Genomic DNA, 13,557 nt, shown 5'->3' with positions numbered 1-13,557 from the left:
ACTTTCCGTACTTGGATCATATGTACTTATGATTGGACCTCTGGCAAGCATCCGCAACTACTAGAAATCATTAAGGTAAACCCAACCATAGCATTAAACATCAAGTCCCTTTTACTCCCATACGCCCACAACTCCCTTACTCGGGTGTAAATTTGTGTCACTCACGCCACCCACTATAAGCGAACAGGAACATATTGCAAACCTTTCAGTGTGTATCCTTTACGTGTGAGCCTCACGGAAGGCACCTTGGGACAACACCATATCAACACACAACTCGTATCGATAACATCATATCACAATTAATCCGTAGGACAAAACGAATCTACTCAAACATCATAGGATAGCCACATATCATTGGGAAATAGTGTGTAGTGTTGAGCACCATGTTTAAGTAGAGAGTTACAACGGGAAAAGAGGTGTTACACCGCTGCATAGAGGGGGAGAGAGTTGGTGTTGACGACGGCAAGATTGTTGATGTAGATAGCCATCACGCTCCTTGCTCCGGCGGCACTCCGACACCACCGGGAGAGAGGGGGAGGGAGCCCCCCTCCTTCTTATTCTTCATTGGCCTACCCCTAGATGGGAGGAGAGTTCCCCATTTGGTCCATGGCCTCCATGGCGGCGGAGGGGCAGGAGCCCCTTCGAGAGTGGATCCCCCTCTTTGTTCTCTTCGGTTTCACGTTCCTGTTTTCTGCCCCTTCACCATTTCTTAAATTGCTGGAGATCCGTAACTCCGACCGGGTTGAAATTTTGAGGGGATTTCTATCCATAAATTAGCTTTCTTGCACCCAAAGAAGAGCCCCAACCGACTTAAGGGGTGCCCACTAGACACCACCCTCTGCTAGGGGGCCCAGGCACGCCCTCGTGTCTAGTGGAGGCCATGGGCCTCCGTTTGTGTTGATTCCACCTCCCAAAAATCACATATATTACAAAATAATTCTCCGTAAATTTTTATCGCATTTGGACTTCGTTTTATATGGATATTCTACGAAACAAAAAACATGCAACAAATAAGAACCAACACTTGGCATTGGATCGATTAGTCCAATAAATCATATAAAATGTAGGCAAAAATATGTGAAATTTTATAATATTTATATGGAATAATCAAAAAGTTTGCCATACCATTCGTGGATGGAATAGACAAGGCCGCTTCTTCATGGACCCCTTGTGGGTTGAGCCATCTGCGTACTCTCGCAGCCGTTGTCCTCCATGGGTTGAAGTCTTCACTAACATGGACTTGCGATAGCGCCACCTATCGGAACCATGCCAAAAGTTACCGTGTCAACCCCATGCGTTTGATCTCCCTACCCTTCCTTACTTTACGCTTGCATGTTTTACTTTCCGCTGCTATATACTCTTAGATGTGCATGTGTAGGATGTACATGACTAGTCATAATTGCTAAAACTGGCTCACACTAAAAATTGAGAAAAGGCTAAGTTTTTATCTTGTCAAGTAGTCTAATCACCCCTCTCTAGACATACTTCCAATCCTATAGAGAGTACTAATAAAATGGTAGGATCCTCTCACTTAATTCAGAAAACATTTATAGGAATATGTAGTAGTACGTGTGTGTGTGAACAAAATCCAAGTTCATTATGGAAAGTACCAACAAAATGGTAGTAGAAGTTTTTTTTTCAGTTTTATGTTTAGTAGCACATGTAGCAAGTACAAAGTCCATTTTTTAGTTCAAGAAAATTTAGGACAATTTAGAACCGCTTAATTATTTTATGTCCAACACAGAAGAATTTCAGATTATTCTCAAATTGAATTCTTTAAAGTTATAATAGAGGCTATACAATACAAAGAAATAGACATGCTAATTGATAAGTTTAGTAACCAAGATTAGAAGACGCTTGCTAGACAAATACACGCCATAAGACCGAAAATAGAAAAAAAAACAGTTAACCTATGATAGAAAAGACATCGTTACCTTTAAAGGAGTGACTACAACTAGTGAAACATATTTTATATTGGATAGGAAACATGAAAGAAAAAATAAAACCTGAGAATAAAAGCAATGCTTTTGTAGTTAACTTTGAAGAAAACACAATTGAAGATGGAAAAGCTCCCGGTGTTTGTAGGAGCTCATAGAAGGTTATTAGCAAAGAGACTTCACTTTGTGATACAGATGTGAGAAATTACACTAGAAGTGAGGCCAAAAGAATTCACACGGAACAAAAGAAGAATGCTCCAACATCTTGTGGTCTTCTTGATGTTGAAGAGGGTGCTCGATTTTGTGTTGGAGTTAAAAGAGAGGAAACACGATTCTCACTCCAAATCTACCCTCTCCGGGAAGAAACCCAAAGAAAAACCACATAGACATGTGCATGAGGTCAGTCCATATATATAATCTTCGTTTTGTTCAGTATAAATAAATTGTATCTAAGAAAATCAAAACCAGAGAGGCTATCTTGATGTCGTTGCAGGATCTCTGAATTATGATAACATACACCCATATCCCATATGTTTAATTTATAACAAACAAAGTATGCAAACCATTTACATGAATATCAGTAAAAAACACATCAAAACAACTTGTTCCATCTTGAATAAGAAAATTGTCCGCGAGACCATTTTTAGAATACATTTGGATCAATATGCACAACTCATATTTACATTAGCACAAATCATAACATCAAAATGAACCGTGTTAGAGAGAGAGAGACGGGAGAGAGAGGGATAGAGGGAGGAAGAGAGGGAGAGGGAGAGAATGAGAGAGGGAGAGGGAGAGAGAGAGGAGAAAGGGAGAGAGAGAGGGAGAGAGAGGAGAGAGAGAAATAGAAAGAGATAGAGAGATAGAGAGAGAGATAGATAGATAGAGAGAGAGAGGGAGAGGGATAGAGAGAGGGGGAGAGAGGGGGAAGGGAGGGAGGGAGAGGCAGAGGGAGAGGGAGAGAGAGGGGGAGAGGAAGAGAGAGAGAGGGAGGGAGGGAGGAGAGATAGAGAGTGAGTGAGAGATAGAGAGATGGAGGGAGGGGGAGAGCGAGAGCGAGAGAGGGGGAGGGAGAGAGAGGGAGATAGATAGATAGAGATGTTGGGGAACGTCGCATGGGAAACAAAAATTTTCCTACGCGCACGAAGACCTATCATGGTGATGTCCATCTACGAGAGGGGATGTGTGATCTACGTACCCTTGTAAACCGTACAGCAGAAGCGTTAGTGAACGCGGTTGATGTAGTGGAACGCCCTCACGTCCCTCGATCCGCCCCGCGAACCGTCCCGCGATCAGTCCCACGATCTAGTGCCGAACGGACGGCACCTCCGCGTTCAGCACACGTACAGCTCGACGATGATCTCGGCCTTCTTGATCCAGCAAGAGAGACGGAGAGGTAGAAGAGTTCTCCGGCAGCGTGACGGCGCTCCGGAGGTTGGTGATGATCTTATCTCAGCAGGGCTCCGCCTGAGCTCCGGAGAAACGCGATCTAGAGGAAAAACCGTGGAGGTATGTGGTCGGGCTGCCGTGGAAAAGTCATCTCTAATCAGCCCTAAAACCTCCGTATATATAGGTGGGAGAGGGGGAGCCTTGCCTTGGGGCTCAAGGAGCCCCAAGGGGGTCGGCCGAGCCAAGGGGGGAAGGTCTCCCCCCCAAACCGAGTCCAACTTGGTTTGGTGGGTGGAGTCCTTCTTTCCTTTCCCACCTCCTCCTTTTTTTTTCTTTTCTCTTTGATTTTCTTCCTATGGCGCATATGGCCTTCTTGGGCTGTCCCACCAGCCCACTAAGGGCTGGTGTGCCACCCCCAAGGCCTATGGGCTTCCCCGGGGTGGGTTGCCCCCCCGGTGAACTCTCGGAACCCATTCGTCATTCCCGGTACATTCCCGGTAACTTCGAAAACCTTTCGGTAATCAAATGAGGTCATCCTATATATCAGTCTTCGTTTCCGGACCATTCCGGAAACCCTCGTGACGTTCGTGATCTCATTCGGGACTCCGAACAACATTCGGTAACCAACCATATAACTCAAATACGCATAAAACATCGTCGAACCTTAAGTGTGCAGACCCTGCGGGTTCGAGAACTATGTAGACATGACCCGAGAGACTCCTCGGTCAATATCCAATAGCGGGACCTGGATGCCCATATTGGATCCTACATATTCTACGAAGATCTTATCGTTTGAACCTCAGTGCCAAGGATTCATATAATCCCGTATGTCATTCCCTTTGTCCTTCGGTATGTTACTTGCCCGAGATTCGATCGTCAGTATCAGCATACCTATTTCAATCTCGTTTACCGACAAGTTTCTTTAGTCGTTCCGTAATACAAGATCCCGCAACTTACACTAAGTTACATTGCTTGCAAGGCTTCTGTGTGATGTTGTATTACCGAGTGGGCCCCGAGATACCTCTCCGTCACACGGAGTGACAAATCCTAGTCTTGATCCATACTAACTCAACGAACACCTTCGGAGATACCTGTAGAGCATCTTTATAGTCACCCAGTTACCTTGCGACGTTTGATACACACAAAGTATTCCTCCGGTGTTAGTGAGTTATATGATCTCATGGTCATAGGAACAAATACTTGACACGCAAAAAAACAGTAGCAACAAAATGACACGATCAACATGCTACGTCTATTAGTTTGGGTCTAGTCCATCACGTGATTCTCCTAATGACGTGATCCAGTTATCAAGCAACAACACCTTGTTCATAATCAGAAGACACTGACTATCTTTGATCAACTGGCTTGCCAACTAGAGGCTTGCTAGGGACAGTGTTTTGTCTATGTATCCAAACATGTAAATGAGTCTTCATTCAATACAATTATAGCATGGATAATAAACGATTATCTTGATACAGGAATTATAATAATAACTATATTTATTATTGCCTCTAGGGCATAATTCCAATAGTCTCCCACTTGCACTAGAGTCAATAATCTAGCCCTCACATCATCATGCGAATTACATTGTAATAAATCTAACACCCATACAGTTCTGGTGTTGATCATGCTTTGCCCGTGGAAGAGGTTTAGTCAGCGGGTCTGCTACATTCAGATCCGTGTGCACTTTGCATATATTTACATCCTCCCCTTCGACGTAGTCGCGGATGAGGTTGAAGCGTCGTTTGATGTGTCTGGACTTCTTATGAAACCGTGGTTCCTTTGCTAAGGCAATGGCACCCGTGTTGTCACAGAACAAGGTTATTGGATCCAGTGCGCTTGGCACCACTCCAAGATCCGTCATGAAGTGCTTCATCCAGACACCCTCCTTAGCCGCCTCCGAGGCAGCCATGTACTCCGCTTCACATGTAGAATCTGCTACGACGCTTTGCTTGGAACTGCACCAGCTTACCGCACCCCCATTAAGAATAAATACGTATCCGGTTTGCAACTTAGAGTCGTCCGGATCTGTGTCAAAGCTTGCATCGACGTAACCTTTTATGGCGAGCTCTTCGTCACCTCCATACACGAGAAACATCTCCTTAGTCCTTTTCAGGTACTTCAGGATATTCTTGACCGCTGTCCAGTGATCCACTCCTGGATTACTCTAGAACCTACATGCCATACTTATGGCCAGGCTAACGTCCGGTCTAGTGCACAACATTGCATACATGATAGAACCTATGGCTGAAGCATAGGGGACGGTGCGCATATGCTCTCTATCCTCATCAGTTGCTAGGCACCGAGTCTTACTCAATCTCGTACCTTGTAAAACTGGCAAGAACCCCTTCTTGGACTGTTCCATTTTGAACCTCTTCAAAACTTTATCAAGGTATGTGCTTTGTGAAAGTCCTATCAGGCGTTTTGATCTATCCCTGTAGATCTTAATGCCTAGAATGTAAGCAACATCTCCTAGGTCCTTCATAGAGAAACTTTTATTCAAGTAATCCTTTATGCTCTCCAAAAACTCTACGTTGTTTCCAATCAGCAATATGTCATCCACATATAATATCAGAAACGCCACAGAGCTCCCACTCACTTTCTTGTAAATACAAGATTCTCCAACCACTTGTATAAACCCAAATGCTTTGATCACCTCATCAAAGCGTTTGTTCCAACTCCGAGATGCTTGCACCAGTCCATAAATGGATCGCTGGAGCTTGCACACCTTGTTAGCATTCTTAGGATCCACAAAACCTTCGGGTTGCATCATATACAATTCATCCTTAAGGAAACCGTTAAGGAACGCCGTTTTGACATCCATCTGCCAGATTTCATAATCGAAAAATGCAGCTATTGCTAACATGATTCTGACGGACTTAAGCATCGCTACGGGTGAGAATGTCTCATCGTAGTCAACTCCTTGAACTTGTGAAAAACCCTTTGCCACAAGTCGAGCTTTATAAACGGTCACATTGCCGTCAGCGTCCGTCTTCCTCTTAAAGATCCATTAGTTCTGAATAGCCTTGCGGCCCTCAGGCAGTACTTCCAAAGTCCACACTTTGTTCTCATACATGGATCCTATCTCGGACTTCATGGCTTCTAGCCATTTGTTGGAATCTGGGCCCACCATTGCTTCTTCATAATTTGCACGTTCATTGTTGTCCAACAACATGATTGATAAGACGGGATTACCGTACCACTCTGGAGCAGCACGTGGTCTCGTCGACCTGCGCGGTTTGACAGAAACTTGAACCGGAGTTTCATGATCATTATCATTAACTTCCTCCTCAACCGACGTCGCAACGACAGAGGTTTCCCCTTGCCCCGTGCCACCATCCAGAGGGATGAGAGGTTCGACAACCTCGTCAAGTTCTATCTTCCTCCCACTCAATTCTCTCGAGAGAAACTCCTTCTCGAGAAAAGCTCCGTTTTTAGCAACAAACACTTTTCCCTCGGATTTGAGATAGAAGGTGTACCCAACTGTCTCTTTTGGGTAACCTATGAAGACGCACTTTTCCGCTTTGGGTTCTAGCTTTTCAGGCTGAAGCTTTTTGACATAAGCATCACATCCCCAAACCTTAAGAAACGACAACTTTGGCCTTTTGCCATACCACAGTTTGTATGGTGTCGTCTCAACGGATTTTGATGGTGCCCTATTTAAAGTGAATGCAGCTGTTTCTAATGCATAACCCCAAAACGATAACGGTAAATCGGTAAGAGATATCATAGATCGCACCATCTCTAATAAAGTACGATTACGACGTTCGGACACACCATTACGCTGTGGTGTTCCAGGCGGTGTCAACTGTGAAACAATTCCACATTGTCTTAAGTGAGCACCAAACTCGAAACTCAGATATTCACCCCCACGATCAGACCGTAGGAACTTGATCTTCTTGTTACGATGATTTTCAACTTCACTCTGAAATTGCTTGAACTTTTCAAATGTTTCAGACTTGTGCTTCATTAAGTATACATAACCATATCTACTCAAATCGTCAGTGAAGGTGAGAAAATAACGATATCCGCCGCGTGCCTCTACGCTCGTCGGACCACACACATCGGTATGTATGATTTCCAACAAGTCACTTGCACGCTCCATTGTTCCGAAGAACGGAGTTTTAGTCATCTTGCACATGAGGCATGGTTCGCACGTGTCAAGTGAATCAAAGTCAAGTGACTCCAAAAGTCCATGGACATGAAGTTTCTTCATGCGCTTTACACCAATATGACCTAAGCGGCAGTGCCACAAAAATATGGCGCTATCATTGTTAACTCTAACTCTTTTGGTCTCAATGTTATGTATGTGTGTATCGCTATCAAGATTCAATATGAACAATCCTCTCACACTGGGTGCATGACCATAAAAGATGTTACTCATAGAAATAGAACAACCATTATTCTCTGACTTAAAAGAGTAACCGTCTCGCAATAAACAAGATCCAGATATAATGTTCATGCTCAACGCAGGCACTAAATAACAATGATTCAAGTTCATAACTAATCCTGATGGCAACTGAAGTGAAACTGTGTCCATGGCGATTGCATCAACCTTGGAACCATTTCCTACGCGCATCGTCACTTCATCTTTCGCCAGCCTTCGTCTATTCCGCAGTTCCTGTTTCGAGTTGCAAATATGAGCAACAGAACCGGTATCGAATACCCAGGCACTACTACGAGAGCCGGTTAAGTACACATCAATAACATGTATATCAAATATACCTGATTTTTCTTTGGCCGCCTTCTTATCTGCCAGATTCTTGGGGCAATTGCGCTTCCAGTGACCCATACCCTTGCAATAGTAACACTCTATTTTAGGCTTAGGTCCAGCGTTGGGTTTCTTCGTCGGATTGGCAACAGGCTTGCCGCTCTTCTTTGAATTACCCTTCTTTCCTTTGTCGTTTCTCTTGAAACTAGTGGTCTTATTCACCCTCAACACTTGATGCTCTTTACGGAGTTCAGACTCTGCGACTTTCAGCATCGCAAACAACTCGCCGGGTGACTTGTTCATCCCTTGCATGTTGTAGTTCAACACAAAGCCTTTATAGCTTGGCGGCACTGATTGAAGGATTCTGTCAGTGATAGCCTCTTGCGGGAGTTCAATCCCCAGCTCAGCTAGACGGTTTGAGTACCCACACATTTTGAGCACATGTTCACTGACAGACGAGTTCTCCTCCATTTTGCAAGCATAGAATTTATCGGAGGTCTCATACCTCTCGATCCGGGTGTTCTTCTGAAAGATAAACTTCAACTTCTGGAACATCTCAAATGCTCCATGACGCTCAAAGCGACGTTGAAGTCCCGGTTCTAAGCCATACAAGACTGCACATTGAACTACCGAGTAGTCCTCCTTACGTGCTAACCAAGCGTTCTTAACATCCTGATCTGCCGTAGCGGGTGGTTCATCTCCTAGCGCAGCATTAAGGACATAATCCTTCTTCCCAGCTTGTAAAATTAGCTTAAGATTACGAGCCCATTCTACAAAGTTGCTTCCATCATCTTTCAACTTAGCTTTCTCTAGGAACGTATTAAAATTCAGGGTGACTGTCGCGTGAGCCATGATCTACAACACAAATATATTCAAAGTGGACTTAGACTATGTTCAAGATAATTAGAGTTTAACTTAATCATATTATTCGCTAAACTCCCACTCAAAAAGTACATCTCTCTAGTCATTTGAGTGATACATGATCCAAATCCACTATCTCAAGTCCGACCATCACGTGAGTCGAGAATAGTTTCAGTGGTAAGCATCTCTATGCTAATCATATCAACTATACGATTCATGCTCGACCTTTTGGTCTCATGTGTTCCGAGGCCATGTCTGCACATGCTAGGCTCGTCAAGCTTAACCCGAGTGTTCCGCGTGTGCAACTGTTTTGCACCCGTTGTATGTGAACGTTGAGTCTATCACACCCGATCATCACGTGGTGTCTCGAAACGACGAACTGTAGCAACGGTGCACAGTCGGGGAGAACACAATTTCGTCTTGAAATTTTAGTGAGAGATCACCTCATAATGCTACCGTCGTTCTAAGCAAAATAAGGTGCATAAAAGGATTAACATCACATGCAATTCATAAGTTACATGATATGGCCATCATCACGTGCTCCTTGATCTCCATCACCAAAGCACCGGCACGATCTTCTTGGCACCGGTGCCACACCATGATCTCCATCAACGTGTCGCCATCGGGGTTGTCGTGCTACTCATGCTATTACTACTAAAGCTACATCTTAGCAAAATAGTACACACATCTGCAAGCACAAATGTTAGTATAAAGACAACCCTATGGCTCCTGCCAGTTGCCGTACCATCGACGTGCAAGTCGATATTATCTATTACAACATGATCATCTCATACATCCAATATATCACATCACATCGTTGGCCATATCACATCACAAGCATACCCTGCAAAAACAAGTTAGACGTCCTCTAATTTTGTTGTTGCATGTTTTACGTGGTGACCATGGGTATCTAGTAGGATCGCATCTTACTTACGCAAACACCACAACGGAGATATATGAGTTGCTATTTAACCTCATCCAAGGACCTCCTCGGTCAAATCCGATTCAACTAAATTGGAGAAACTGACACTTGCCAGTCATCTTTGAGCAACGGGGTTACTCATAGCGATGAAACCAGTCTCTCGTAAGCGTACGAGTAATGTCGTCCAAGCCGCTTCAATCCAACAATACCGCGGAATCAAGAAAAGACTAAGGAGGGCAGAAAAATGCACATCAACACCCACAAAAACTTTCGTGTTCTACTCGAGAAGACATCTACGCATGAACCTAGCTCATGATGCCACTGTTGGGGAACCTCGCATGGGAAACAAAAATTTTCTTACGCGCACGAAGACCTATCATGGTGATGTCCATCTACGAGAGGGGATGTGTGATCTACGTACCCTTGTAGACCATACAGCAGAAGCGTTAGTGAACGCGGTTGATGTAGTGGAACGTCCTCACGTCCCTCGATCCGCCCCGCGAACCGTCCTGCGATCAGTCCCACGATCTAGTGCCAAACGGACGGCACCTCCGTGTTCAGCACACGTACAGCTCGATGATGATCTCAGCCTTCTTGATACAGCAAGAGAGACGGAGAGGTAGAAGAGTTCTCCGGCAGCGTGACGGCGCTCCGGAGGTTGGTGATGATCTTATCTCAGCAGGGCTCCGCCCGAGCTCCGCAGAAACGCGATCTAGAGGAAAAACCGTGGAGGTATGTGGTCGGGCTGCCGTGGAAAAGTCGTCTCTAATCAGCCCTAAAACCTCCGTATATATAGGTGGGAGAGGGGGAGCCTTGCCTTGGGGCTCAAGGAGCCCCAAGGGGGTCGGCCGAGCCAAGGGGGGAAGGTCTCCCCCCCAAACCGAGTCCAACTTGGTTTGGTGGGTGGAGTCCTTTCCTTTCCCACCTCCTCCTTTTTTTTCTCTTTGATTTTCTTCCTATGGCGCATAGGGCCTTCTTGGGATGTCCCACCAGCCCACTAAGGGCTGGTGTGCCACCCCCAAGGCATATGGGCTTCCCTGGGGTGGGTTGCCCCCCCCCCGATGAACTCCCGGAACCCATTCGTCATTCTCGGTACATTCCCGGTAACTCCGAAAACCTTCCGGTAATCAAATGAGGTCATCCTATATATCAATCTTCGTTTCCGGACCATTCCGGAAACCCTCGTGATGTCCGTGATCTCATCCGGGACTCCGAACAACATTCGGTAACCAACCATATAACTCAAATACGCATAAAACAACGTCGAACCTTAAGTGTGCAGACCCTGCGGGTTCGAGAACTATGTAGACATGACCCGAGAGACTCCTCGGTCAATATCCAATAGCGGGACCTGGATGCCCATATTGGATCCTATATATTCTATGAAGATCTTATCGTTTGAACCTCAGTGCCAAGGATTCATATAATCCCGTATGTCATTCCCTTTGTCCTTCGGTATGTTACTTGCCCGAGATTCGATCGTCAGTATCCGCATACCTATTTCAATCTCGTTTACCGGCAAGTCTCTTTACTCGTTCTGTAATACAAGATCCCGCAACTTACACTAAGTTACATTGCTTGCAAGGCTTGTGTGTGATGTTGTATTACCGAGTGGGCCCCGAGATACCTCTCCGTCACACGGAGTGACAAATCCTAGTCTTGATCCATACTAACTCAACGAACACCTTCGGAGATACCTGTAGAGAATCTTTATAGTCACCCAGTTACGTTGCGACGTTTGATACACATAAAGTATTCCTCCGGTGTTAGCGAGTTATATGATCTCATGGTCATAGGAACAAATACTTGACACGCAGAAAAACAGTAGCAACAAAATGACACGATCAACATGCTACGTCTATTAGTTTGGGTCTAGTCCATCACGTGATTCTCCTAATGACGTGATCCAGTTATCAGGCAACTACACCTTGTTCATAATCAGAAGACATTGACTATCTTTGATCAACTGGCTAGCCAACTAGAGGCTTGCTAGGGACAGTGTTTTGTCTATGTATACACACATGTAAATGAGTCTTCATTCAATACAATTATAGCATGGATAATAAACGATTATCTTGATACATGAATTATAATAATAACTATATTTATTATTTCCTCTAGGGCATAATTCCAACAAGAGAGAGAGTCACCTTGTTGTTCACCAAATTCTTCCATTAGATTCTTATGTTCCTCTTATTTCTAAAATCTTAGAGATTATGGTGTTTAGATAAATCGAATATGAGGAAATCAAAACTAGAGAAACAGAAAATCAATAGGTAAAGAGACAACACCTAAAAAAAATTCGTCGAGAACTACGTCTCGCTATAGTCGCGGGTTTTGTGGCACCACCGAACCACTACAATGAAAAATCCATGAACATATGTTACATAGAGAGGAGTGGAATAAAACAAAGTACATGAAGAGAGGGGAAGAAATAGAGGTAGGGAGGGAAGAGAACGAGGAGCACACAGAGGCTCCACTCCTTTTAATCTACACATCCATTACTGCCTCGGGATGGATGCAGTTAATGAAGTTTAAGCTTGCTTTCATCCAATACAAGAAATATAATATGTATGGCAATGAATCACATTTATTACTACAACCACCTAGCTGATTTTGGTCAGATGCTGAGAAGGAGTGAAGAATGTTTGTGGCCATCAAGTGGGGCGGTTCGAAGGATGTCGAGCAGGCACAAGAACGGGTCAAGGACGATGATCATGAGCATGAATCCCACATCCTCGACGAGGCACCTGGTGTACAAAACATAGTCGCTGAGGAGCACGTCCATGCTGAGGTTGACGGCGATGGAGACGACCCGTACATGGCTGACGTACATGGAATTTGGGTGCTTTGATGCAGTACCACTGGATGCAGTAAGGCAGGCCATGGTGCCGGTGAGGAGGGAAGACACGATGTTGTTGTCCATTGCCGCGCAGGACACAACAAGCTTGGACGATGGTTGCATCAATTTTCTCGCCGTTGATGGCGTAGTCATCCTAGTGGCTTTATTCCTAGACGTTTCTCGCTGGCTACGGCAAAGCATGACTTTGTTTCAGTAGTCAGGGCGGACGTCATGTCGTTGGCCGTTTCTGTGTGGGACATGGCAATCTCGAACGTCTGCCTCATTCCTCCTCATTGTTGTTTCATGTCGGTCAGATAGCCTTCTGAAAGTACATATGCTCCCTTGGTGATTTTGATAATTCATGACAACATACATTGTCTCTTGGACTAACACTTTTATCTAAATATTTCACGATTAGTCCATGGAGAGCTATGGCTTAAGGTTTATGTGGAGATACCCCTGGATGCAAGATAGGAATAATATTGGTCAAGCTTCAAGCTAGAATACTCTTTATTTTATATTTGTGAGAAATCACTTTTGAGTCCATGTGAAAGCCAATACTATTAAAAGGGGGTGAGGTAGTAAAATGAACTGATTGCTCAAATGCTCAAAGTTATCCACCAAAACACCCAGTCATTTTTCCACATATCCACTCTCTCAAGTTCCACGTTCATAAATTCGGTGTCACCAACATTTTCACATCGGACCCACCGAGTTTGAACCTCAGACAGTACCCTAGCCATTCCCACCAAAACGGTACAACTGAAACTGCATCGGTGCTACTGAGTTTGGTTGACCAACAGAGTCTTCCAATTTTGTGTATCTTGGCAACAAAATGTTTGTCACACTGAACACGGTAGCGCCGATGCAGTTTCGGTTGCACCGATTTGGTGGG

The sequence above is a fragment of the Hordeum vulgare genome, chromosome 3H, assembly GCF_904849725.1.
Source record: "Hordeum vulgare subsp. vulgare chromosome 3H, MorexV3_pseudomolecules_assembly, whole genome shotgun sequence".
Taxonomy (NCBI): domain Eukaryota; kingdom Viridiplantae; phylum Streptophyta; class Magnoliopsida; order Poales; family Poaceae; genus Hordeum; species Hordeum vulgare.
Note: the sequence above shows the minus strand (reverse complement) of the source record.